At 46.9% G+C, this 27,860-nt stretch overlaps 1 protein-coding gene across 1 annotated transcript in view; it reads left to right on the top strand.

The window, feature by feature from the left end:
• Positions 1–10,309: 10,309 nt before the first annotated feature.
• The window catches only part of FAM135B (family with sequence similarity 135 member B), a 279,288-nt gene continuing 261,737 nt past the window's right edge, over positions 10,310–27,860 (top strand). The window contains exon 1 of the mRNA XM_078441884.2: positions 10,310–10,702. The gene's annotated coding sequence lies outside the window, so the exon portion shown is untranslated. The remainder of the gene's footprint in view (positions 10,703–27,860) is intronic.

Genomic DNA, 27,860 nt, shown 5'->3' with positions numbered 1-27,860 from the left:
TCTACAGCCAAATAAAGGAAAATCTTATTGAAATCTTATTAATGAGCACAATGAGACAATTTAAGTAAAACATTGGCTGTCTGAAGAGGACAGTATATGCAAACAGATGGTACATTGTGACCTATTGGGGTTTATTCCAGGAATGCAAATTTACATCAATATTATGGAGCACATTAAGGCAACCTACTCTATTAACAGAAGTGAAAAGAAAAATTACATCTTTATCTTAACAGAGAAAAGAATATTTCCTAACATTTCAATTACCATTTATTATTTTTAAAGTTGAATAATACAAGAGTAGAAGAGAACTCCAGTAAACCGGTAACTTATGAGTTACACAGAAAATAATGGAAGGAAGTATGCAATACTGAATGGTTCAAAAGCAGTCTCTTTAAAAAAAGGTTAAGGCAAGACTTCTCACAGTCATTCCTGTGGCCTATGTTCTGCAGGAGAGCCTTGCCAGGAAAGAGGAATAACTGTATAAAACAGGAAAAGGGGGGCGCCTGGGTGGCTCAGTCGGTTAAGCGTCCGACTTCAACTCAGGTCACAATCTTGCGGTCTGTGAGTTTGAGCCCCGCACCGGGCTCTGGGCTGATGGCTCAGAGCCTGGAGCCTGCTTTGGATTCTGTGTCTCCCGCTCTCTCTGCCCCTCCCCCGTTCATGCACTGTCTCTCTCTGTCTCAAAAATAAATGAACGTTAAAAAAAATTAAAAAAAAAACAGGAAAAGGAAGAATCATAACTATAATTATTCACAGGTTACATGACTTTCTTTAAAAAAATTTTTTTTAATGTTTATTTATTTGACAGAGAGAGATAGAGACAGAGAGAGGAAGAGCACGAGCAGGGGAGGGGCAGAGAGAGGGAGACACAGAATCTGAAGGCAACTCCAGGCTCTGAGCTGTCAGCACAGAACCCGATGTGGGGCTCAAACTCAAATTGTGAGATCATGACCTGAGTCGAAGTCTGATGTTTAACTGACTGAACCACCCAGGCACCCCTACACAACTTTCTACATAAGAAACTAAAAGAATATATAGACAAATTATTAGAATTGGTAAGAGAATAGAGATATCTGGCCAATAAAAAACAAGACTACAGTCTTGCATTTCTGTCTACTGATAGTGAGAAAATGGGGTTTTTAAAGGGATAAATTTAACTCAGAAACAGAGAGGGGCACCTGAGTGTCTTAGTCATTTGAGCATCCAATTCTTGATTTCAGTTCAGGTTATGATCCCAGAGTTGTAGGACTGAGTCCTGCATTGGGGTCTGTGCTAGACATGGACCTTGCTTAAGATTCTCTCTCTCTCACTCTCCATCCTTCCCCAGGTCTCTCTCTCTTTCTCTAAAAGAAAAATTTTTAAAAAGTAGATAAATTAGTAACAGACACACAAATGGTACCTAGGTCTAAATCTAACAAAATATTCAAGTGACTTAATAAGAAATTATAAAGTTTTATTGCAATAGAAGACTAACATAAATGTATAGTTGTTTTCATAAATACGTCGGTTACTCCAAATTGCTCTGTGGATTTAATGCAATTCCAAAAAAAAAAAAAAAAAAACAACTAAATGGCCTCATTATGAAACTTAACAACACCTAAACTTTAAATGAAGAAAGAAATTTTGGTCCCATTTCTTCCGGACCCCTACAGTCTGTGTTGTCATGAATAGTTGCTACATTCCTGAAGAAGAATCAGGCGCCCAACATTCCTACTAGATCAAAAGTTCAGTGCAAAACTGCAGTATTATAAAGGGTTGCATAGTCTTGTTAAGAGGGAAAGAAAACTATATCAATGGTGTATGTGGACTTCCCAGAGCCAATCCCCCTGCAGATGCAAGTTCATGCACCACGGAGTTGGCCTGGCAGATTACTATGGGGGTAGGGTGGGGACAGGGGCTAGATGAGGAACAGGGCTAGGTAAGTGGATGGAAAGCTTAAATGTAAAAACCAAAGACATACCATTTAAGAATTAATAGTATAGCAGAGGGTTTTAATGGCCTCAAGAGCGAAGAGTGTGCCCAGAGAGGGTCAAAAAAGAGCAAAGATAAAGAAAAAAGGGTAAATTGGGCATGAGTAACACTATGGAATGTGGATAGATAGGCAAGAACCACAGGTTGTGAGAGCTGCTGATGTCATAAGAATTCCTACAAACCCGTTAAGAAAAAGATAAATGATCCAATAATAATAATCAGCAAATTACAAGCATTTAATTAATTTATTTTTTAATTAAAATTTGTTTTAATGCTTATTTTTGAGACAGGGAGAGAGAGAGATAGAGAGAGAGCACAAACGAGAGACCTGCAGAGGAGCAGAGAGAGAGAAGGAGAGAGAATTCCCAAGCAGGCTCCATGCTGTCAGCACAGAGTCCAATGTGGGGCTCAACTCACACACCGTGAGGTCATGACCTGAGCTGAAATCAAGAGTCAGAGGCTTAACTGAGCCACATGGGCACCCCCAAATAACAAGTATTTTAGACAAATGGTCAGTAAGCATCTATAAAGATCTGAACATCATCAGTCATCAGAAATGTGCAAATTAAACCCAGTTCTGAAGGAGATGCCATTTCCAGATCCATCCGATTGGCAAAATCACAGCCTGACCTTACCAGGTGTTGAAAAGATGGGCCGCCGTGGGAACGAGTGTTCCCTGCTGATATAAGCATAAAATGATGCGCTCACTTTGGAAAACAAGGTGCTACGACTCAGTTAATTGGACTCTGTAACTCAGCAACTGTCTTAAATATAGAGAAAAACTGGCAGGGGTATACCAGGAGATGCACCTGAATGTTCGTGAATATTCCTGTTTATCTGAATATTCATAACATCCTTATTGGAAAGAGTGCACACACACATACACAGGGGAAATGACCCAAGTGTCCCTCAGCAGTACAATGTCTTCATCCCTTAGTGGAAACCTGTCCTTAAAGAAAGTCTTATGTAGCAATGAGGACATATGAATTCAGCTACCTGGGCCAATATGATTGACTCTCAGAAGCCTGTGAAGGAGGAAAAACAGGTCTCAGAATACGTATAACTTCATTCCTGTAACTAAAATAACTACATCATGCCCTTTAAGAGCTATATAGGTAGTAACATGTAGAGAAAGCATGGGACTTACTACACAGAATTCAGAATAACATCTGGTGGGGGAAAGCAAGGGCACGGGATTGGGATTGGGGTCAGGAAAGGACATACGGTATGAGTAATGTTCTTTTCCTTAACTGGATTGGCTACACCCACTTCAAATTATTATCTTTTAATGAACATGTGTGTTCCCACCTTATGTACATGCATAATATATATATGTATATATTTTTATCTGCTTAATATGAAAAAAAACCCCTTAAAACAAATAAGAACTACACTCAATCGAGGGAGAAAACACTGGGATCACATAAGAGTCATATATTGAGCTGAGTTTCATGTTGAACTTGCCCTTTTTCATCAAGGCAGCAAAGGCAAGGAGGGGATGGGATGCAGGTCTGGTGGCCCATGAACTGCCCACATCAGAGGAGGTCTTTGTGGTTTTCTTGGAAATCTTGTCCATTACAGAGAGGAGAAGACTGAGGCTCAGAGAGTCAGACTGGTTTTCCCAAGGTCACAGAGCTACCTACTTGCAGAGTTGGTATTAGAAGCAAGGTTTGTGGCTCCCTGACTATATTATTCTAAGCAGGTTATCACCTGGTCACTGAGCCTTTTATAAATATCCCCTAACAGAAATGAGAAGGAAGGTGAGCCACCAGTCACTCGTGTCTAAGGAGCCAACAGAAGACTGTAGGAGTCTGGCAGGAATGGGTCTAAGGGGTACTGGGTGCCCGGTAGGGGCCGGGTCTGTGCTGGGCACCTGTGCACACTGGTTACTGAATGTCTTAGAAGATCCCACAGGGGCAGCGTTCACATCCTATTACACAGAGGAGGAAATGAGTCTCTGAGAAAAAGGGATAGAATGTGCTCAAGATAAATTCTTCTCCTTTATCATTCGCCAAGGGAAGGTCTTGCTGGAACGGGGCCTGGAGTTTCTGCAGACACGAGCGATACTGAAGTCCCAAACTCTTCGACTAAGACAAGTGAGAACACCCTGGCCAACTCCCAAGGCTGTGTCCTTTACAAAAAGGAGAATTTGTCCCCAAAGTACTAGTGTAGTCATTTAATTTAATGGCTCACCAACTTAAAATGATGGAGATTAATTTTATATATGTAGGGATATCCTTTCTTGCGACGAAGAGTGGTGTCATTATTGTCCAACTTAGTAAGGGTGTCATTAAGCTCACTCTCCACTCTATGATCCCCCCCCCCCTTTTTTTTTCAAAGTTGCCGATGTTCTAGAAACGCAAATGATTTATTTGTTACCAACTAACTTCTTTTCTCGGTAGTGATTCTAGCTTTTCTCAGCAGTAAAGTAATGAGCCTCATTAAGTGTGATAAGTAAACATAAATCCTGCACCCAGAACTGCATCAGCCACTCATTATACAGACGTTCCTTACAAGTCCTCAGAGTAGGCTGGAGGAGGTCATGGGGAGGAGGTGACCCCAGGTTGACCCGAGAGCTGGCCCCAGGCAGTCGGAGGCCTGTCCCCCTCCCCTGTGCTGAGAATGTATCTTCTACCCTGTTTCTACCGGGAAGCCATTTTCAAGGCCTTGAGAAATAATGTGGTGTTGCCAACCTTGGAAGACGTAGTGAATGACCCTCTTAGAGCTTCTCTATAAACTCTGAAGATCCTGGTGGCTGGGGACAGAGATCCCCTGGTCTTTTGGCCAAGACAAGCCTTGCAAGTAAGTCCCCCTGTTATCCAACCTGCCACCTGCCCATCTGGCATTTAGTGGGAAGGGACAGGGATGCTGTTGAACATTCTACAAAGCATAGGGAAGCCCTCATGACGAATCATCTGGTCCCAAATGTCAATAAAGCCGAGGCCGAGAAACATCGTATTAGATGATGATAGTGAGATCCTTATATAATGTGAAAACATAAGCCCCACAGATAACATAAGCCATGTTACTGAACAGTAGTATTTCCTAGTGGCCAAGAGCAGGGACTGACCGTTCACATCTAGGCTTGGCCCCTTATAGCTGTGTCTTTTAGTCAAGGTCTGCCACCTGGCCTCCGGCTCCTCCCAAGAGGGCTCTTGTCGGGTTGATGTAAAGATGAAATGAGCCACTCTATGAAGTGTGAAAGAGCTGTAAGAGCTCAGTTGTGCGTCTGCCGCTCTCACCGTTGCACGAGCTGCAAATAAAGCAACAAGAGCAGGATGTGATGAAACAAAAATGTGAAGGCCTGGGCTGATGTGCTCATGTGCTGCTAAAGTATCTCCCTCCAAGACCTATCACAAAGGTGTAACAGAGTCAGCCTCCCCCCGATGCCCCTGCTCACCCCTGTGCCAACCAAACTGACCTCAGTTGGTCAAATTGAACGCGGTAACCAAGTACCTGTCACAAGTGCAAAGATGGTTAAAGCAAACTTCTGCTTTTTGGTGGGCAGGGCAAGACAAATACACGAGAGGAAAATCACATCAAAATCTATTCAAGTAAAGTTTTAAAGTGTAGTGAGCACCATCTATATATTCCAGATAGTATGACAGGGGTTGGGTAAAGAAAGATAAAAAGACTCAGGCTCTTCTGTAAATTTCCTTCAGAGTCCTCAGTCTAGCGTGGGAAATACATTTTTATATAAGTAATTATACGACGAGGCTCTGAGGGCATTATCCAAGTGTGTGTCAGAGGCTCAGTGGAGGAGGTATGAATGTTAAGGTAGATCTGGGAAGGTTCCATGAGGGGAGGAATATGTAGACACAGGTTTGAAGCATGAGCAGGAATTCGCAGATGTGCCAGACAGCTTGGGGCTTTCTGGAAAGTACCGGCGGTTTCGTACTGCTGGACCAAACAGAGCAGGAATCAGATGTCAGCTGGCTAGGAATGGTAGGCCACGAAGCTTAGAGCTTATTCTGAAAGTCTGGAGTCACTCCTCAACAGTCTTCAGAGTCAGTGATAGCACCAGAGTTACATTTTTTAAAAAATTATTCATTTATTTAAGTAATCTCTACACCCAACGTGGGGCTTGAACTCACAACCCTGAGATCAAGAGTCATATGCTCTTCTGACTGAGCCAGTTGGACACCCACAAAGTTAATTTTTAAAAGATCAATAGGATGGGGGCTCCTGGGTGGCTCAGGCCGTTGAGCGCCCAACTCTTGATTTCTGTTGAGGTCAGGATCCTAGGGTCGTGAGATTGAGCCCTGTGTCGGGCTCCACGCTGAGCATGGAGTCAGCTTAAGATTCTCTCTCTGGGGGTGCTTGGGTGGCTCAGTTGGTTGAGCATCTGACTTTGGCTCAGGTTATGATCTCACAGTTGGTGGGTTCAGGCTCTGTGCTGACCGCTCTTCGGATTCTGTCTCTCTCTCTCTCTGTCTCTCTCTCTCTCTCTGCCCCTCCCCCGCTCACACTCTGTCTCTCTCCCTCTCTCTCAAAACCAAATAAATGTTTAAAAAAAATTAAAAAAAAAAAAAGATTCTGTCTCCCCCCCACTCAAGCTTGCTCTCTCTCTTACTCTAAAAAGAAAAAAAACATCAGTAGGATGTGTGTGGCAGACGGGTTACTGGGGACATCGGAATTAGGGGGATCAGTTGGGAGACAACTGTGGTATTTCAGATAAGAAATTGGGTGGTCCCAGGCCAAGGTGGTGGCACAGGGGTGGACAGAAAGTGTGATGGATAATCCAGCATCTCAAGCACCTCCTCCATTTCATCAACTTGTTCCAACATTTAAAAAGTAACAGCTCAGGGATATGCATACATAGCCCCTACTCCACAAGAGGTCCGGTGTTAGGTTTTAATCCATTTACTCTTCATAGTAAATCTGTGACATGTATTGTGTTATCATCCTTGTTTTCCGGAAGGGGACCTTGAGATACAATTAGCTTAAGCTGTATTGTAAAGGGTACACAGCAAGGGAATAGCAGAGCCAGATTTCAAGGCCAGGCAAGCTGCCCCCGTCTGTGTTCTACTGGCAGGAAGCGAAGTTTCCCTCTCTTGGGGATCTCTCTCCTCTCAAGTTGTTGTAAAACAGTGGGGGCTTACACAGTCCCCGTGGGAGGTTACTCCAACATACTCCAGTCCTGTGGAGCTCCCTGAGTCTGATGAGTATTTCGTGACAGTTGCTTCTTGTTACCACAGGATGTCACCATTCAAAACCTGTCTTCTAAGACAGAGAAAATGCTGGTCCCTCTGTTGTGATTCTTTACTCATCCTGAATGGGCTCCAGCCCCTGTGAGGGAGAGCAACCTCAATCCTATAGAATCAAACTCGGCCAGAAGGATCCCATGCTTCTTAGCTGTCTGTCTCAATGCTCAGCTCTTTCAAATGGGGGGTCACCTTCCGGCTGCACCGGAAGCCTGGGCTTACATCAGGCACTGCGTCTGTCCCAGCATCCCTGTCCTCGAGTCCGATCTGCCGCTGCTCATCTCAGAACATAAGACTGAGATTCTACCCATTTCCTTAGACACCATCACTCACAGAGTCCTGTTGAAGAAGATTAAAAAAAAAACAAACACAAAACTGTCCCAGAGTCCTGTTATAGATGACTCTGAGAGCTATTTACGGGGCGGAATTGACAGAAGTTGGTATTTAATTAGATGTGTGGGAGATGAGGTGGGTAGAGAGAATGAGACAGGGGACCAGGGAGCCCAGGATGACGTTGAGTTTCTGGCTCGTTTCTGGCTGGTGGGTCGTTCCCTGAGAGGGAGGGGGACGGCAGTGGAGGGCTATTTCCTGGGCGTGCCATGGGGATTTCCCTTCCAAACCTCCAGTGGCCCCCTAGTTGCCGAGAGCCTCACACTGTGGGTCTGAGATTGTACCAGTTTGGAGTGAGGCATTGCACGGAGCTTGTCCATGAGGGGGGCACTGGTGAGGGACTCTCTGGGTCCAGAGGGCATCACTCCAATGATGGGTGTCATGTTGGCCACCATGGCCCATGGCCACCATCACTGCCATCATGGGGAAGACCCTGGGGCCTGACACATAGCTAACATCCTTACAGCGCCCTAGTCCTGGCACTGGTGACCGTGGGCTTCTGGAAACCTCATATCCTGTCTCTGTGCCCTCCTCTCTCCTCACCTCCAGTCCATGAGCATAGCAGGACTGAAGAGCCAGGCGTAATGGTAATAAGTCATCATACTATTGTGCCCAATAGGAATTGGGGCAGTGGGAGGAGTGGGCCTGGGGACACGTCCGTTTGGGACATGTTGCACACTGCATCTGAAGTCCTCTCCAGGTTCATTAAGCTTCTTGATACAGATGGTAACACATCATGCATGTGTGTAATTTATTTTTGGTTCAAAAATTTAAGTTTCATAAAAGCACAATTGAAAGTCTTTCTCTCACCCAGACTTTGTCCACGGGGTTCTCCACCCACCCCAGCCCCACAGCTAATAAGGTCTACTTTACACATTTCTTACATAACCTTCTGATGTATTTTTTTTAACGTTTATTTATTTTTGAGACAGAGAGAGACAGAGCATGAATGGGGGGAGGGTCAGAGAGAGGGAGACACAGAATCGGAAGCAGGCTCCAGGCTCCGCGCTGTCAGCACAGAGCCCGACGCGGGGCTCGAACTCGTGAACCACGAGATCATGACCTGAGCCGAAGTCGGACACTTAACCGACTGAGCCACCCAGGCGCCCCACTTCTGACGTATTTTTATGCCCAAACAAGCAAATTCAAATAGGCATTTGTGTCTCCACCCCCCCCCCCCCCCCCCCCGCTTCTTTCCCAAGAGTTTTCTTATTACAAACACTGTTCCACACTTTGCTTTTTCGTGTAATAATAATATATCCTGGAGATCTTTTATTGGGGCAATTGAAACACATCAGGCTACAAGCCAACCTTGTGCTGCAGGCATATCTGCGCTGCTGGGGACCAGCAAACGCAGAGCGAAACGCCGGGGACTTGTGCTCACATTCAAAAATAAGGCTGCATAACAATGCAATGTTTATGGCAAAATAAATGGCACATTATTTTGATCACATTTTAAAGGCAAAAAAATCCTGAGAGAAAAGAATCCATATTCTCCTTGGAGAGAGATAAATATTCACTTATTTGCCATTCGGCAAATGTTTGCTGAGCACATATGTTGTCCAAGGCTCGGGTGGGTGCTGCGGGAAGGACACGCAAGGCAGACAGAAGGCGGCCTTCCTCTGAAGGCCCTCTGGCCTCTGGCCAGGGCGGCAGGGCCCTCTCGGCGATACCCACCTCACCCTCACGCACGCTCTTCAACCAAGGGTGACTTTCCCAAACTGGGGACCCAGCCTTTCTCCTGCTTAAGCTCCTTCAATGGCTCCCTGTGGTCATTAGGGTCGAATTCCAGCCCCCTCACTTGGCTCTCAAGGCCCCTGACGTGCAGCCCCGAACCTCCCCTGGCCGGCTCTGCTCCCGCTGTCCTGGATCGCTAGTGTGGATAAAAACCGGTGCTGGCTGGCTTGCCTCCAGGCCTTCGCACGCTCGGGTCCTCTCCTTCTGGACGGAGCGTCCCCAGACTTCACTTTCCCCTGCTTCCTCTTGTCCCTTCTTGCAGGCATTTTGTCCCGTCTTGCAGGCATTACCGCCCTCCACCCCGCAACGGGAGGAGCCGCGAGTCACCGCGGCTGCTGGGTTTACAAGCTGTGGTCCCTGCTGGGACGTGAGCCGGCGCAGCCCACTCTGCGGGACTGCGCCCTGTCCCCCCGTCGGGGGCCGGTGCCTCCTGTGTACAAGGCGAGGGCCACGAGGCCTTCCTAACAGGGCGGGCGAGAACTGGGGGCCTCCGGGTGTGCAGCACCTGGCGAGGGGTGCTCGGTACATGGCAGCTGGTCCAATCCTCCTCCTGCCACTCCTCCTCCTCCTCCTCCTCCTCCTCCTCCTCCTCCTCCTCCTCCGGCCCCGGGGGCCACGTCTCACGGAGGTCTGAACCCCCGACGTCCAGCAGGGCGCAGGTGGGCAGCACCCCTGGGCTCGTCGGTGGGTCGATGGCCCCGCTGACCTGGGGCGGTGGGAGGCAGAACTCGCTCGGGGCTCTAGCCCCTCCCGGGCCGCTCCCCCGGGACCGCTCCTCCCCGTGGAACGGGCGACCCCCCCCTCCCCCCCGGGGGTTCCGGGAAGGGCCCGGCCACGCGGGAGGGCGCCTCCCGAGCGCTCACTGAGCATGCTCGGGCCCGCGGGCGGCGGGGGCGGGCGGCGAGGCGGGCGCCCCCCACAGGCCGGCGGGCGGCGAGCCCGGCGCCGGCTCGCGCGCACGGGCCCGGGGCGGGGCGCGGGGTCGGGGGCGAGCGGGCGGGGGCGGGGCGGGAGCGCGGGCGCCGCGGAGAGCCGAGCCGCCGGGCGCCAGCGCAGCCGCGCCGCGTCCTCCTCCGCAGTGGTGGCGGCCGGCCCCGGCCCGGTGCCCAGCCTCGCCGCCCGGGCCGGCTCGCGGGGCTGCCCGGAGGGCCGCGGCCGGGCAGCTGTTGCGCCGCGAGGGGGCAGCTGCGGAGTTCCATAACCATAGCAACCGCATCAGCACCGCGGCGGCGGCGCGGGCAGCAGCGCTCGCTCCTCCTCCAGGCAGCCTCGCCGCGGGCACCGGAGACCCAGCTCGCGGCCGCCCGGACCCCGCGGAGCGCCCACCGCCGCTGCGGAGAGCCGGCAGGGAGCGAGCCGGCGCGGCCCGGAGCCGAGGGGAGCCCTGCAGCGGGAGACAGGTAGGTGAGCGCGCTCGGGGTCGGCGGCTGCAAACTCTCTCCTCGGTGGCAGTGACGTTTCTGGAAGCGTGGTCGCTAGTTGGATGGCTTTCTGTTACTTAACAGGGATTCCGCCGCGAAATGTGGTTTGTCTCCTTCGGTCTCCCCCTCGGTCGGACCGTCCTCTGGTCTCCAGGCACATCTGGGCAGGTCTGAGAGGGCAGGAGGGGAGATGTGGGGTGACAGGCGGGGAGATCCGCTGGGTCAGTGAGGGGGTCCCCGCGGAAGTCCCACACGGAGGCTGAGGGAGCACATCCAGACCCTGGTGCAGGCAGGTCCTCTGAGCCCGTGAACCGCCCCCCCTCCCCCCGCCCCCGGGGCAGGTTCGGGAGAAGCCGGTGTTGGGGTGAAGCGGGCAGTGGTAGCGATGCTCTGTGATCCGGGCTGACCCAGAGACCTCTTCTCCCTGTGGCTTGGCTGGGGACAGGGGTGTGGGGGGTGGGGGGGGCACTGCAGCTCGGCTATGACATGGAAAGGGACCAGAGCGCACACCAGCTCCTGATCTGTAAAGTCGCCTTCAAGCCCAGCAACCGGAGGGGACATTTGGACAAGGGAAGTAGTAACTATTATTGTTTTGGGACCCAGGGGTATCCCTGGAGTTCATCATGTTATTGCCTTTGACTGTTGGGGGTGGAGGGGGGGGGGACTAGATAGAAAATTATAAGTGAGCAATCAAAATGCCCCCTCCCTGCCTCCTCACCTCATTTCTATCCCCCACCTCCACCCACCCCACTATTGTCAGCAAAACAAAGCTGACATCGAGGATAATAACACTCTTTGTCCCCTTGGCCACCCAGGGCTCTAGCCATTGGCAGACTATCCCACTCGGAGACAGAGAATTTCGCTTCAGTTCTCTATTTGAACTAGGGAAGCATTGGTTTTTCTTCAGGTTCTGATGCTCCTGCTATTAAGAGATGTGCCAGAGCTGAGAAGCACCTGTCCACATGGAGGGATGGACTGTTAACCACATGTGCGGGCTAGAGAGAGGGGCAGAGGTTTGGGCAAAGATTCCAGACCCAGTTCCGTGGGGGCCAGGACCCCAGAAGAACATAGAGAAGGGAGATAAAGTTAGGTGAATAATTTGGATCTACAGGCTCTTGCATATGGGTAAGTGGGTCTCTGGGTAATTTCCAGGATGGACAGCCACTGACTTTTGTAGGGCTTTCTCTTTTTATCCTAGCCTCAGGGGACGGTGGTAAGTCCCAGTTAAAAGGCCATGTTCTTTAATTGGGCTTTTAATTTATGCTGTAGTTATGTTGCCTGAGGGGATGTGATTTGACCAGCATTTCAGCTGGGATTCATGTCGTAATGAGGAGGGTATTATTGTATTCCAGGCAGATGGTAAGGTGTAGAGAAAAGAGGACAAGATCTGGAGTCAGAAGACATGGTTTTGAGCTCTCATTCCACCATATGCTCGCTGTGTGACCTTGAGATGCTCCTCTCTCTCATCTGTAGAATGGGGATACTAAATTCTTGCACCTTGCCAGGCTCTTGTGACCATTGAGTGGGGTGATGGAAGGGATGGGTGGAGAAAGGCTTTTCGAAACCTAACATGCCATGCAAATAAAAAGGATCATCATCATCTTCTGAAGAAACTCCCTTGTTCAGATCAGCAAATCATTAAACGTGAAATGGGGGTAGAAATATTGGTCAGTGACTCACAGTTGAAATGCTGTAGTGTGGTCCAGGATACACTCAGGGAGATACAAAGAGGGTTTTATCAGGGTCAGCACAGCATGTGATCCCTGTTTACAAATGTTGAAAGTCAAGAGCTTTGCCATCCAGTGCAGCACGCTCGTTTGGGAACACCGAGGTCTGCTCACCTCAGAGTTGGACGAAGCGTTCCCACAGTGTAAACAGGGATTTGCACATAGTAGGGATTCATTTAAATGCTGGTTAGATGGATACGTTGGGCAGAGCTCCTCGTGGGCAAGATTTAACCTTCACACAACTCTGCTCCATAATGGCACATATTTACCGAATGTTTGTCCAATTTGACTGAACGCTTTCTGCTTGATGTCATCGGTGAGGGAACCATAATTTTCTGGAAGGAGCCAGGACTGCCTTCTACCATTCTCTGCTCTTTTAAACCCCTCCTTCTGGTCATGCTGGCCTCTCTGCCTGGAATGACCATTTCCCACTTCGTCTTCCCTCTGCGACCCAATTCCAATGCCCCTCCTGATGGGAAGCCTTCCTGCTCTCTTCTCTGCGCCCCCACGGCACTTTGGGCCTGCTCTCTGTCAGCCTGTGCTGTGTCACATTGTCATTGCTTGCCCATATGTCTGCTGTCTCTAGAGTTCATGCTTCCTGAGGGTGGGAACCTTGCCTTGTTCTACCATGGTTGGGGCCCCAGCACCTGGCATACAACTGCCCCGGTGAGCAGTTGAGTAAGTGAAGGAGCCTTACCTTCAACATGACCACATGTACAGGAAGAGGCTTGCACCAAGGCTGCCCCGGCCACATTCTCCCCGTCTCAGTATGTGCAGCAAGCCTGAAGGATTCTTGCTGGGTTGTTGTGCATTATTAGGGTCAACCCACTGAAGCACAGTGAAGGAGAACAGAAACACATATTTTGCCTTAAAATGCTCATTTTTTTTTCAAGTGGGTACTTTAGAATAACTGTAATCTAGTGTTGAATGGCCTTCATATAACATTTGCTGAAAACATCTGATGGAATATTTTAAACTCAAAATGTATTTGTCTCCTTTCAATTTCTTTCCTTGATTTCTAGTATTATGGAAAAGGACATAGACTGGATCAAGAAAGGCTAGATTTGAATCTGGTTCTAAGGGACCCAGACGTAGGACACTTGATCTCCTCATGCCTCAGTTTCCTCACTTGTAAAATGAGGATGATATTACCCATCTAACAGGGATGCTGAGAGTTTGGAGTGAATGGATAGGTGTGCAGTAAAAGCAGTTGATAAACTATAAAATACTATACTCAATACATTATTTATCTTCCTTAAATTTTGTTGTTGTTGTTGTTCTGGGAAATGAGCAAAATCTCTATGTCTGATTACATAGCACCAGACAAGATGGGCTGGAAATTCTGGCTCTTCCACTTGTGAGCTCTGTGTGACCTTCAGTAAGTCATTTTGTCCCCATCAGCCCTTTGCCATATCTGCATAGCATTATAATAACGGCTACCTTTCAAGATGGATCGAGAAGATGTACAGTAAGGGAAGTGCCATGATATCTGTAATTTTCAAATGATAGATATAATTGCCAATAATAGAAGGTTTCAGAATTTTTTGAAATGCCCCTGATGCATTTCCTCCTTGTATTTTGCCTACCTTTCTTACAGAGAGAGAAAGGGAGGGAGAGAGGGAGAGGGAGAAGGAGAGAGAGAGAGAGAGAGAGAGAGAGAGAGAGAATACTAATATACCCAGAGCTGTGTTTTTCATGCAAGATACCATGGGGGAATAGAATAAGCTAAAGATTTAGATTTGCAGACTGAGCCCTCGTTCTAGCTCTGATATTAACTGCATATGGACCGTCGCTCTGTACCTTACCTCAGTTTCTGGGCCTCAGTTTCTTCATCTGTAAATGGCCTGGATGATTTCCATGGCTCCATCTGGCTCTACTTTTTCAGTGTTTCCATATCCTAGCCTATGTTTCTCTTCACCAAAGCCACATCTGTGGCTCTTGGCTGTCCTTTTGGTCAAGACTCATCACCTGTCCAGACTCTACATTTTAATTCACCATAACCACCATATTTCCCTTCTTTTAGAATTCTCCCCCGTCTAGAAGGCCAGTGTCCCTCAAGAGGACCCTGGGACTTAGGACGTGCATGCCACCCATCTTTGTGCCAGCCCAGTTCTTATCCAGCCCCAGGCAAGATGCTCTGCTTCTCAGTCCACGCTGAAAGATCACCTTCATTCAAAATACAAGAAACTGTATGGATAAAGCCCGATCTTACTGGGCGAGCTGGAGGAGATTTGTAGACATCTCTAATATTTGCTGAGCTTCCCGGGCTCTGGGTACTCAGCAGCATGAAGTGTTTGTGCTCAGACATGAATCACTTCTAGGTAGTTGTACCCACCTCAGGAGTGATTCCTGAGGGAGATTCTGGCACCACAAAGGAAACTGATGCCATGGGCCACCACCCTTTCCTGTGGCTTTCCACCTCTGGTGTGGATGGACAGGCGCTGTGGGGTGCCCAGTACAGGAGATCTGAATCAGTAGAATGCTGCATGCCACTTGGCATGCCAGGCCCTGAGGGCCAACTGCGAAGGAGCCAGGGATCTGCCCCATGTAGCCCGGGGGAGACTGGAGGGAAGGGCCATCAGAAGGAGGAACTGATGTGGAAATCCCTGGAAGCAAGAGGTAGCAAAGGAATGAAACAGATGCGCAGGACTGGAACACAAGGAATGGAATGGTGTCCCTTGAGGCTGGGGAGGTAGTGAGGGGCTACATCTCTGAGAGTTTCAGGAGCCGCATTAAGGAGCTTGTGTTCTAAACTTAAGGTCAGCAGAGCCATGGAAAGGTTTGGAGTTGGGCAGAACGCTCTCCCTCTAGCTGCAGAGTAGATGTTGGATTCTAGAAGATGGGTCAGCTGAGAAATATGGTGGCATCTTAGGACACTTGGCAGATAAAACATGACTGAATTCAGGCAGTGAGAGTTGGGATGACTCTTCCTGTCTGCATGATGGACAGAGAGTAGTGAAAGAAGGAACGCTGAGGAGGGAAAGAGGGAGAAGCATCAGATAAATGAACATACGTATCATTTGTCAGAGAGATGTCAGTGGACCACTTTCGACCATTGGTGCGGGTCAAGGGGAGGGAGGGCTCATGGGTGACGCTAAGGGCTTTCTTTCTATCCCCACAGCAACCACTCTGGTTCCAGCCCTTCATCTCTCACCTGGACTAATACACCAGGCTCTGAACTGACCCCCCCACCCGTCTACTCTGTACGTGGCAGCTAGAAGGCTCCTTGTAAAATTAAAATCAGACGTGATGAGACCACTTAGCAAATTTCAAGTATACAGTACAGTATGGTTAGCTGTCGTCACCATGCTGTGCATTGGATCTCCAAATCTTGTTTATCTTGCATAACTGACACTTTGTACGCCTCGACCAGCCCCAGCCTCTGATAACCACCGTTCTACCCTCTGCTTCTGTGAGTTTGACCGTTTTAGATTCTACACTTAAGTGAGATCAGATAGTATTTGTCTTTCTGTGCCTGGTTTATTTCACATGGCATGATGTCAGGTCTATTCATATTGTCACAAATAGCAGGACTTCCTTATTTTTTTTTTTTTAAGACTGAGTAATAGACCATTTTATGTATAGACCACTTATCCTTTACTTATATAGACATCGATGGACATTTAGTTTGTTTCCGTATCTTGGCTACTCTGAATAATGCTATGGTGAGTGTAGGTATATCTTAGAGATCCTGATTTAAATTCCTTTGGGCATATAGTGAGAAGTGAGATTGCTGAGGGTGATTCCATTTTTAATCTTTTGAGAAGCCTTCATGCTGTTTTCCATAATGACTATACCAATTTACTTTCCCACCAACAATGCTCCAAAGTTCCTGTTTCTTTACCTCTTCATCAAACTCGTACCTTAATTTTTTTAAATAATAGTCATTTTAACAGGTGTGAAGTGATATCTCATTATAGTTTTGACTTGCATTTCCCTGATGATGAGTGATGTTGGACACTTTTTCATGTATCCCCTGAAGACAGTCGAGAAGACATACAAATGGACCTTCTTTGAAAATAAATTGATTCAAGTCCTTTGCCCATTTTTTTTTAATGTTTATTTATTCTTGAGACAGAGACAGAGTGTGAACAGGGGAGGGTCAGAGAGAGAGGGAGACACAGAATCTGAAACAGGCTCCGGGCTCTGAGCTGTCAGCACAGAGCCCAACGCGGGACTCAAACCCACGAACTGTGAGATCATGACCTGAGCCAAAGTCGGATGCTTAACTGACTGAGCCACCCAGGTGCCCCTGCCTATTTTTTTTATTGGGTTCTTTGTTTTTTTAAGTTTATTTTTATTTATTTTGAGATAGAAAGAGAAAGAGAGAGAAGGGCAGAGAGAGAGGGAGAAAGAGAATCCTCAACTGACAGCCCAGAGCCTGATGTGGGGCCAGAACTCATGAACCATGAGATCATGACCTGAGCTAAAATCAAGAGGCAGATGCTTAACTGACTGAGCCAGCCAGTGCCCCATGATTGGGTTATTTCGGTATTTTTTGCTATTGAGTTGTATGAGTCCCATATATATTTTGGATATTAGCCATCTGTCAGATCTATACCCTCCCTTTCTGTAGGTTGCCTTTCCGTTCTGTGGACTGTTTCCTTTGTGATGCAGATGACTGTTAATTTGATGTCATCCCACTTGTTTATTTTTGCTTTGGTTGCCTGCACTTTTAGTACCATATCCAAAAAACTCATTGCCAAAACCGGTGTCCAGAGCTTTTTCCCTATTTATTATTTTAGCAGTTTTTCGGTTCCGGGTGTATGTGTAGGTCCAATCCATTTTGCTTTTTGTGCATAGTGTAAGATGAACGTTCAGTTTTACCCTTTTCATGCAAATATCAAGTTTCATGAACACTATTGATTGAAGAGACTATTCTTTCCTCACTGTGCCTTCTTGACACCCTTGTGAAAGATAAGTTAAACATATATGTGTGGGTTTATTTCTGGGCTCTCTACTCTGTTCCATGGGCACGTGTGTCTGTTTTTATGTCAGTACCATATTGTTTTGATTACAACAGCTTCGTCGTATAATTTGAAATCAGGAAGCGTGATGCCTCCAGCTTTGTTCAGCAGTGAAAGGATTTATCCTGGGAAGACAGGTACCCATGGGCATTTTGGATTCAGGCTACAGTATAGAGAGTGCATTGGAGGGGCATAAGATGGGAAGCATAGAAACTTGGTGGGAAGCGATGGCAGGAAATCCAGGGTGTATGGAGGCAATGATGGCTGCAGCCAACGTTAAGGTAATAGGAGGAAGAGAGAACAAACTGGAGAGATATTAAGGCAGTAGAATGTTAGGAAGTATGGGCCCACCCGGGATACGGTGTCTAACAGTGGAGAGGCATCAGGGATGACACTCAGTCTTCTGACCTGGTCTGATGGAATGGCCTTGTTGCTGTCCGCTGGCCTGGGGACGCAGGTGAAATAACAGATCTTGAGGGGGAAATGATGAGTTCTGTTTTGAATTAATAGACTTTTAGGTCTCTGAGGACATCTATGTACATTTTCGGCTATTAGAGATATCAGGCAAGCTCAGAATAGAGTTCTTGGCTGGGTATAGACTTGGGGAATCATCAGCACATGGGCGCTAATTGAGAGCATGGGAGTCGAAGTGATCACCCAAGGGAGGTGTATAGAATGAGGAGATGAAGACGTCCTTTTATCACCAGCTCTGTCTCCCACTGCCCTTGCAAAAACAAAACACAAAACACAAATGCACACTCGATAGCTTCCTCGTGCCTTCAGGGCTTCTCAACTGTGTTCCCACATTGCTGGCTAGGACAGATCTGCATCTGACATTTCCATGGCTCCTTCAAACCCTCGTCTAAGACTTTCCTTTTAGGGGTCTTCCTGGACCACTGCGGCCAAACAGCTGCCTCTAGTCTCCAGCCACGGAACTTGCTGTGTTTTTCTCCATAGCATTCATCCCTGCATAAGCGTTGGCATTATTATTACAGATGTATTTGTTTGCCTTTCTTATTGACTCTCTCCTCTGTAAGATGGTGAGCTCCGTGGTTGCAGGGACCTCACCGTGTTTACAGCTGCACCAAACACTTAGAACATTTCCTGGCACTCGGTGAGCCTGCGGCCAATATTTCTCAAAGCACATATAGAAGAAAAAAAAATACCAGGAATCTTCGATAATGGAATGACGCCTTTTCCGTTTAAAAACAAATAACCATGGCCTTATGCAAGTCGCATTTAGAACTCCTGGTCCGATGGTGGCCTTCCAGTTCAGGGTTACCCTGACCCATCTAGTCTCCTTTTTCCTGGGACTGACTGTTCTGGTTTGAAAACTGCACATTTTGCCTGCTGGGAACGCCCACCCCCAGTCCTAGACAAACCAGCCCGGTTGGTTTCCCTGGTTCTGACATGTGTTAGCCACCTGACCCTGGACGGGTACTTAGCCTCAAGGGATAGTCCTAGCTTAGATCCTGAGATGTAGACTTACCGCCTACGTCCTTAATATAGAGCCTGAAGTGGCTCCTGGACAGGTGCTTGATTGAAGGGTGCTCTCGGATGAAAGGAGAGCTGGATAGGGAAGAAGATGGGCAGAGACGTCCATGCAGCCCTATCGGCTCTCCCGGCTCACACAGGGAGCTCTGGGGCACACGTGGTCCCACAGCATTTTCCACCTTGAGGCAAGGTCATTTCCATGGATCCGATTCCGGGAAACATATCCACCAAGGTATTCCTGGGCAAAGCAGCCTGGATCAGCCGAGGAAAATTCTTGGGAGAACAGAGCAACGGTGGGTTGTTAACAGCTAACACAGCAGCTGGGGGATGGGTGTCCCAGCCTGATAGAAGGCGTCAAGGTGGGGCATTCTTTACGTCCGCTACATTCTAACTGATATTTCCACAGCCCTCCACCCCGAGTCTTTAAGACAAAGATGCTGCTTTGGGGCTTATGACATTCAGTCATAACACTCTGTGATCCTCATAGAATGTCTGTGCCCTAAGGAAGTCACGAAAACATACTATAAAAAAAAATCTCCCTGAACTTTGTACTGCTGGGAACCCAAAGAACCCTGCTGTGGATTCCCTTCCTGATTTAGCGGTACCTTCTCCTGCTCATCTCTCTCTCTCTCTCTTTTTTTTTTTTTAACGTTTTTTCATCTTTGAGAGACAGAGAGAGACAGAGCATGCTCGGGGAAGGGGCAGAGAAAGGGAGACATAGAATCCGAAGCAGGCTCCAGGCTCTGAGCCGTCAGCACAGAGCCCGATGCGGGCCTCGAACTCACAGACCATGAGATCATGACCTGAGCCAAAGTCAGATGCTTAACCGACTGAGCCACCCAGGTGCCCCTGCTGCTCATCTTTTAAAAGCATCATTGGTCAGGGCAAATTGCTGTAGGGTCCCAGCTACACAGGTACCTACCAGCCCAACCAGTCATGCACTGGCTTTTTGCTCACACCCTGCTCTCCAGTCACTGAACATTCTGGTACCGGGACCATGGTTTTCCTCACCACCCTGAGTCCTGCTGTTATCTTGAATGCCTTCCAAGTCCAGCTCAATGACTCTCGTAGCACCGTGGCCTTCACCTTCTCAGCTTAGATAGCTTTTCCTGCCCTCCACTCAGCCATACCTTCACTCATACATCACACTTGTTATATATACCAAATCATTTGTTGAACATCGCCTTCTCTCTTAGCTTTGCTTGCTGAATTCTTCCACTAATGCCATTTTTTATTTCATAGAAATCTCTGGCCAGTGATCTCTCCTCTTTTAATTCATTAACCCTCTTTTTCTATAACGCCTCCTTACTCCACTTGGGGGTTCTTTGGTGTGCAGCTTCCACGATACTCTTTCCAATAACCCGCTAATAATTCCAGCTTTTCTCTGGGATATTGTGTGCTACTTTATCTGCAGTGGCCTTAGTTTCTTTAAAACAATGATAATAGGCAGCCTATAAGGATTTTTTAAATGTTTATGTATTTATTTTTGGGAGAGAGAGAGTGAGCGAGCACAATTGCACAAGCAGGGGAGGGGCACAGAGAGAGAGAGAGAGAGAGAGAGAGAGAGAGAGAGAGAGAATCCTAAGCAGGCTCCACACTGTCAGCCCAGAGCCCCATGTGGAGCTTGATTCCACAACTCTGAGATCAGGACCTGAGATGAAATCAGGAGTTGGACGCTCACTGACTGAGCCACCCAGGCGCCACCATAAGGAATTTTTAATGAAAATTAAGTGAAAAAATAAAAATAAATAAACTAAGCTAAATCAAATCTCTCATAGTACTTGGCACCCAGTAGGTGATTAATCAGTATTCTGATTAAAGGCTAGTGTGTCTACTGCAATGTCAACTAAATGGTGGTGAGATTGACCTTCTGCTATGGAAAGTGAGGAGGCTGGATGAGACTCTTCCTTGAGTGGAACATGTCCATGGCTCCGTGGGGTTAACCACGGGGTATCCATGCTGTAACTTCAGAGATGTTCATGCTGTACGGGTCTTCGAGGGCATCAGATGCTAAGTGATAAGCCATCACTTATGTTTTCAGAAGTGTGACAATGAGTCATCAAGGAAAAACTAAATCACAGTCTGTAAACTCTGCTGAAATAAGGCAGGGGAGTCTACTTTCTAAAATGAGTTGCATCAGAAATTGCTAAAATTAAATAGCAAAGTATTTAGTGTTAAAGGAGTTGGTATCAGTTTTCTGGAAAATTAATTTCTGGGCACACATCATCATAGCTGAGATGTTACTGTAGGAAAGGAGCAGAGAACCAAACTGGTGGTTTTTGTGAAAACTTGTTGATCTTAAATCAGAACATAAAATATGCTGAGGAATAAATTGGCTTTTTTTTTTAGTTTGTTTAAAGGAAGTGTTTAAAGATAAGATTATCCTTGGCATCTTGTGCCCAAGGTAGAATTCATCAAGCTCGGTATTTTAACAAGCTGACTTGTGTTGGCCTTTTGGGAGAATAAAATGAATATTAATTTAATTGCTTCTGAATAATAGAATAGATTTCCTTGGTTTTCTTTCTTTCCCCTTCTTCCCAAGAGCATGGAGATGCCGGAGACAAAAATGATCATAAATCATCTTTAAGTGACAGGTCAGAATCAGATTACGTGGTGGTGCAGATGGGAGGGAAAGGAAGCTCATTCTAAGGACCTACAACATGCTGGTGACTGCCGTTAAGTACTTTCCCTGGTGCTACTTGTATTTGATCCCCATACAAGAGCTAGTACCAGCCCTCTTTAGGGCTGAGGAGGCCCCGGCACAGAGAGGGGCAGTAACTTGCTCACAGACCCACAGCTAGCAGGAGACAAAGCCTGGAGAGGTTCCCTCAAGTCCATCTGACCCCAAGGCGTGTCCCTTTTCAGCCACCCTGCAGGTGTCCCTTGTGAAGGGCATTTAAAAGTCAGCTCTAGATCATAAAAAGCAAAACAAAGCAAAAAACGCAGAACAAAACTCAAGAACTGTTCAAAGTATTTGGCTTTTAAGCACTTCAGCTGTGTGTGAATTTGGGGAAGTGGGGAAGCTTCTGTTTGACTTGGAATGTGAAGAGGGTGAGGAGGGGATTTGCTTGACGATCCCTAATACCAGGTCTGCTTCCAAAGTCGTTTAATGCTGGACTGTGCATGAAAACTGCAAGCATGTTTATTTCGAAGGGCTCTTTAGAGAATTAGGAGCCTCCTTAGTTTAAAAAAAAAAAAACAAAAAACAAGAAGTAATTCAGGGCAATCTGTGTTCTCCCTAGTTGTTCAGTAAGTGGTCAAAATTCTAGGTGTTTACCTTTTCACGTTTATACTTTATTGACTATGTCAGACCAAAAAGAGGAAAAAAAAAAAACATTTGCTGGGATTACAGATCTGTCATTTCTCCTTTGTGTGGTTTAACTGAGTGTCTCCTGGATATTTTCATTCAAAATTCAGTGATTAATGTATGTGTCAAAACTCTTGGTCTGTTGATGTAATAGATTATATACATTAAACTTAAAATCAATATATTACTTTTATTTAAAAAATTTTTTTAAATTTTTTATTTATTTTTGAGACAGAGAGAGACAGAGCGTGAGCAGGGGAGTGGCAGAGAGAGAGGGAGACACAGAATCCAAAGCAGGCTCCAGGCTCCGAGCTGTCAGCACAGAGCCCGACACAGAGCTCGAACTCACAAACCGCGAGATCATGACCTGAGCCAAAGTCGGACGCTTAACCAACTGAGTCACCCAGGCGCCCCAGTATATTACTTTTAATATGTATTTCACCTTAAGTTAAAACTCAGGCTGGGTTGCCTGTATTGCGAGTCACACAGGAAGGCGGCGTGCACCGGGCCAGAAGCTTCCTTTGCATGTAAACATGGGGTCCTGATTACGGCTGCCAGGGAAACGGAGAGTGAGGGGTCCTCGAACAGGGGGCTGGTTGATCTGTTTACAATTTCAGCACAATGTGTTTTTGCCCCTCACACACACACACACACACACACACACACACACAGGCACACACACACACACATACATGCACACCCCCACACCTTCATCTGGGCAACCTCTTTACTGATTCAGATTCAACTCGATTGTCATCTCTTTGGAAAAGCCTTTCCCTGTTGCTCTGATGGTTGTTTCCATCCGTTCCTTGTGGCCTCCCACAGCAGCTGGGCTTAGCTTGACCACAGCATCATCCTGTGAGAGGCTGTTGGGTGTGATGGTCATGCTCTGCTCCCAGCCTGTCTCTGTTCCTGTTCGCTCAGCCCCACTCCCGGCCCTGATGCACCCAGCAGCGATGTGCAAACACATTTATCTGAAGGTTACAAGGAGAGCATTTGGGTTCACAAAGTCCTGGCCATGTTCCAACTTTGCCACTAGCTCCGACTTGGAAAATTATTGAACTTCTCTGAATCTGTTTCTTCATCTGTAAGACAAGGATAATAAGGCCACTTTTCTCCTAGGTGGCCTGGACGATGAAATGATATGCCTACTGTATGTATGCAAAATATTTAGCAAAATGCCTGATACGTGGCAAAAGACTAGAGAAAGAATGGCTAATTTGTTAGTAAAGGAAGTTTGATAAAGTACATATTATATGCCACACATCATGCTGCAGGCTGGGGTTGCTGTTGAGAACAGGACAGACTTGGTCCCTCTCTCCTGGAACTTGTGTTTTTCTAGTGGGTTGAGTTGGGAGAAGCCAGAAATAACACTCAGTCATTTCTTTTTTCTTTCTCTGACAGATAGTGCTCTTAAACATTCATTCATTCGTGCATGCATGCATTCATTCAACAAATATGTGAACACTTTCCCTGGTTCAGACACTTAACATGGATTTTCTCATGTAATCTTCATAGCAGATTTATGAGACAAAAAAACATCCTTACCTGTCCCTTTTCAGAAATGAAGACGCTGAAGCTTGGGGAGATTGGATGGCTTGCCAGAAATTTCATAGAAGATCAATCTCAGAGCCCAAACTCCAAATCAGAGCCATTTTTTAAGATTTATTTTAATTTTTATTTTTCATTTAAATACAAGTTAACATATATGTAATAATCATTTCAAGAATAGAATTTAGTGGTTCATCATTTACATATAACACCTAGTGCTCATCCCAACAAGTTTCCTCCTTAATACCCATCACCCATTCGGCCCATTCCTGCCCCCCTACCTCCTTCCAGCAGCCCTCGGTTTGTTCTCTGTAGAGTCTCTTACGGTTTGTCTCCCTCCCTGTTTTTATCTTATTTTTCCTTCTCTTCCCCTATTTTCTTCTGTTTTGTTCTTAAATTCCACTTATGAATGAAATCATAGAATATTTGTCTTTCTCTGACTTATTTTGCTTAGCATAATACCCTCTAGTTCCAACCACGTTGTTGCAAATGGCAAGATTTCATTCTTTTTGATCACCGAGTAATATTCCATTGTGTGTATATGTATATGTGTGTGTGTGTGTGTGTATATATATATATATATATATATATATATATACACACAGGATATATATACATGTGTGTATATATATATATATATATATATATATCACATCTTCTTTAAAAAATTTTTTTTAACGTTTATTTATTTTTGAGAGACAGAGGGAGACAGAGAATGAGGAGGGGAGGAACAGAGAGAGAGGGAGACATGGAATCCGAAGCAGGCTCCAGGCTCTGCTGTCAGCACAGAGCCCAACGTGGGGCTTGAGCCCTCGAACCGTGAGATCATGACCTGAGCCAAAGTCAGGTACTTAACCAGCTGAGCCACCCAGGCGCCCCATATGTCACATCTTCTTTATCCGTTTGTCAGTGGATGGACATTTAGGCTCTTTCCCTAATTTGGCTATTTTTTTTTTAAATTTATTTTTTAACGTTTTATTTATTTTTGAGACAGAGAGAGACAGAGCATGAACGGGGGAGGGTCAGAGAGAGGGAGACACAGAATCTGAAACAGGCTCCAGGCTCCGAGCTGTCAGCACAGAGCCTGACGCGGGGCTCGAACTCATGGACCGTGAGATCATGACCTGAGCCGAAGTTGGCCGCTTAACCGACTGAGCCACCCAGGCGCCCCTAATTTGGCTATTATTGATAGCGCTGCTATAAACACTGGGGTGCATGTGCTCCTTTGGATCAGCACTCCTGTATCCTCTGGATAAATTCCTAGTAGTGCAATTGCTGGGTCGTAGGGTAGTTCTATTTTTAACTTTTTGAGGAACCTCCATACTGTTTTCCAGAGTGGTTGCACCAGTTTGCATTCCCACCAGCAGTGCCAGAGGGTGCCCGTTTCTCCACATCCTCGCCCATATCTGCTGTTTCCTGTCAACTCAGGGCCATTTGATTCCAAAGCTATTCTCTGAGGCTACGTTATTCAACGGAGACACTCAGAGTGCTCGGAGGACAGTGCACACTGGTGCTGGGATGAGTGGTCCTGCTTCTTGTAGGCTCAGTTCCCCCATTTTTAAAATGAAAAGGCTTGAAGAGATCATTCCTAGTGTCCTTTCTGCTGGGCTTCCTTCCACTTAGAAATCATTTCTCTTCCCTTTGAGTTTGCTCCTTCTTGGAGCCCGTCTCGTGCCTACGTCCCCTCATAGATGCTAGCTTGCCTTCTCTCTTTTAGTAGCTGCGTACGCATGCGTGCACGCGGGGTCTTCCCTCGGAGGCGGTGTGAAATCGAAGGTAGAACGTACTTCGCAGTCTCTCTTTGTCTACACTGCTTTCCTACCACAGCTGTACACTAAACATTTGTGTCATTTAATTGCTCAGATGGGATTTCCCTGTACAATCTGAGCGCACCAGCCCACAGAAGTGGGGCAATCCCAGTACATCAAAGTGCAGGTGTTATGGAACCGGTGGATCAGAACAGCTGAGGCAGGCTGCGAGCTGCTCCCCATACCAGGTCCCCCTGAGCTGACGATGGCTGAGAGTGGCTGTTGCTTCACTCCAGCCTTCTCATTTCCCAGAGAGTCCCTGTGGAAGCTGCATGACAAGATTAAATTTTCAGGAATGATAGATCCAGAGCTAAACTCCCCAGGGTCCGTGGGCGTCCAGACTCAGCCAACGTCAGCACTGTTTAGCCTTGTTTATTATTAGCCCAGTCCAGCTTGTGTGGTTGGTCCCCAGGAGAACCTCTCTGGAAAGTTCCTGCCTCAGGGTCTCACTCGCTCAGAAGGAGGCATTGAGCTTGCTAGTGGGGGTAAGCTCCAGGGAATAAACATCAGGAGTTACTTTGGTGGAAAAATTAGGTACCCAGGGATACCATTGGATTCTGTGTCTTTTTGAGCAGAGACTTCAAGGTGCTTTATAACTTAGAACCAAGACCTGGATTTTATTTCATTTATTCATCCAGGAACTGTTACTGAGCACCTGTCTTGGCCCAAGTCTAGTGCTGAGGATACAAAGAAAGGTATAATCATCATCATTATCTTCCTCATCATCCCAATAGCAAAGGTTATTGAACTTATTTTAGAAAGGCATTATGTTAAGCACTTTGCATGCATTTAAGTCTTTAATCTGTAAAGTGCACAACTCCAAGAATGCAATTCACATTTTATTCTACACACACCTAAGGGTAGGGCACAATATCCCTTAGAGTTGTGTTACCTGGTGGCCCTAGGGATGTCTCTGTTTTACAGATAAATAATTTAGAAAGGTAAAGGTCACAGCTTTAGTAGGTAGAGATCATGGATTTAGAAGTACCTTTAAACATATTTTGAGTGCCTGATAAGGCAAGAGCACCGTTCTACAGGTTTCAAGTTATGGATGAGAAGGCAGATGATTAAGACAAGGGATCTAAAAGGAATTCATTAATTGCTATAGCAAGAACAGCCATGGAGTGGTCTCTGGAAGGCCAGGGGAGAGAGAGGAACTAGAGAATCAAGGAAGGTGCTGTGGAGGAGGTGATGTCTACCTTGGTTTGGATAGGCACTTGTACCTCTACAGGCTGGGGCTGGTGGGGAAGAGCCATTCTGAGGCAGAAGAATGCCGCAACATGGGGTTTCCAGGGGACTGCTTCGTAGACCGGCTGGAATGACGAGGGCTCCCAGAGCATGTGGTGATGAGGAGGTGGTAGGAGGTGGGGGCGATAAGGTTTGCAGGCATCGGAATGGAAAGAGGTGTCATGGCAATGGGTTGAGGTCGTGTCTTGCGGGAGAAGTGTGTGTGGTTGTGCGTCACTCAGAACTGGGTTCCTCTGTAGCAACAGAAAGACGGTGGCAAATGCAAATAGAGTTGTATTTTTCTCAGGTAACAATAGGTCGGCTTGTATAGTTTCTGGTGGGAAACCATTAAGGACCCCGGCTTCCTCCTGCCATATTTAGCGTGTAGCTTTTTCAGATGCAGGCTTATGAGACCTCTTCTCTACTATCAGGCATGGTGCCGGTATTCCAGATACGTAGGAGGCAGGAAAGGCCAAGAGAAGAGGTGTGTGTCAGCCATGTTCATCTCTTTAGATCAAGAAAACAATAGCTTTTTCCTAAACCCATCCAGGAGATTTTAACTAATATCTCCTTGGTCTGAACTAGGTCTCGTGGCCACCACTGACCAAAGAGACATCTGAAGAGGTGCTTATCTGGGCATGTGGCTGTGTCAGAAAAAAACAAAAAAAAATCAGGGTTCTGTTTAGCGGGGATAAATATTGGATAAGAAACTGGCAGTGCCCACCATTGCGAGTGATGTGATCAGCTCAGGTTTACAAAAATGGCTTTGGGAACCACCAAGGGGCGGATCTTAACAGCCATCAAGGTGGGGGACTCATAGTGAACAAGCGGATAAATAAACAGATGATGATAATATAGGGCAGGGAAGATCAGTGGTGAAGTGGGAGCCAAGTGAAGGGGTTCTTCACCGGGTGTGGGGCATGGTGTGGATGGGAGTCCCCAGGGGAGGTAACCATGGGGCTGAGTGTAGGAAGAGTGTGGGAAGGTGACAACAAAGAAGTGAGGACACTCAGGAGGGTTTGGAGGAAAGAGATCACGTGACACTTGCTGGCAAAT

Source organism: Panthera onca, chromosome F2, assembly GCF_046562875.1.
Source record: "Panthera onca isolate mPanOnc1 chromosome F2, mPanOnc1 haplotype 2, whole genome shotgun sequence".
Classification (NCBI taxonomy): Eukaryota; Metazoa; Chordata; class Mammalia; order Carnivora; family Felidae; genus Panthera; species Panthera onca.
The sequence above is the reverse complement of the archived record's forward strand: the minus strand, read 5'-3'. Positions and strand labels throughout refer to the sequence as shown.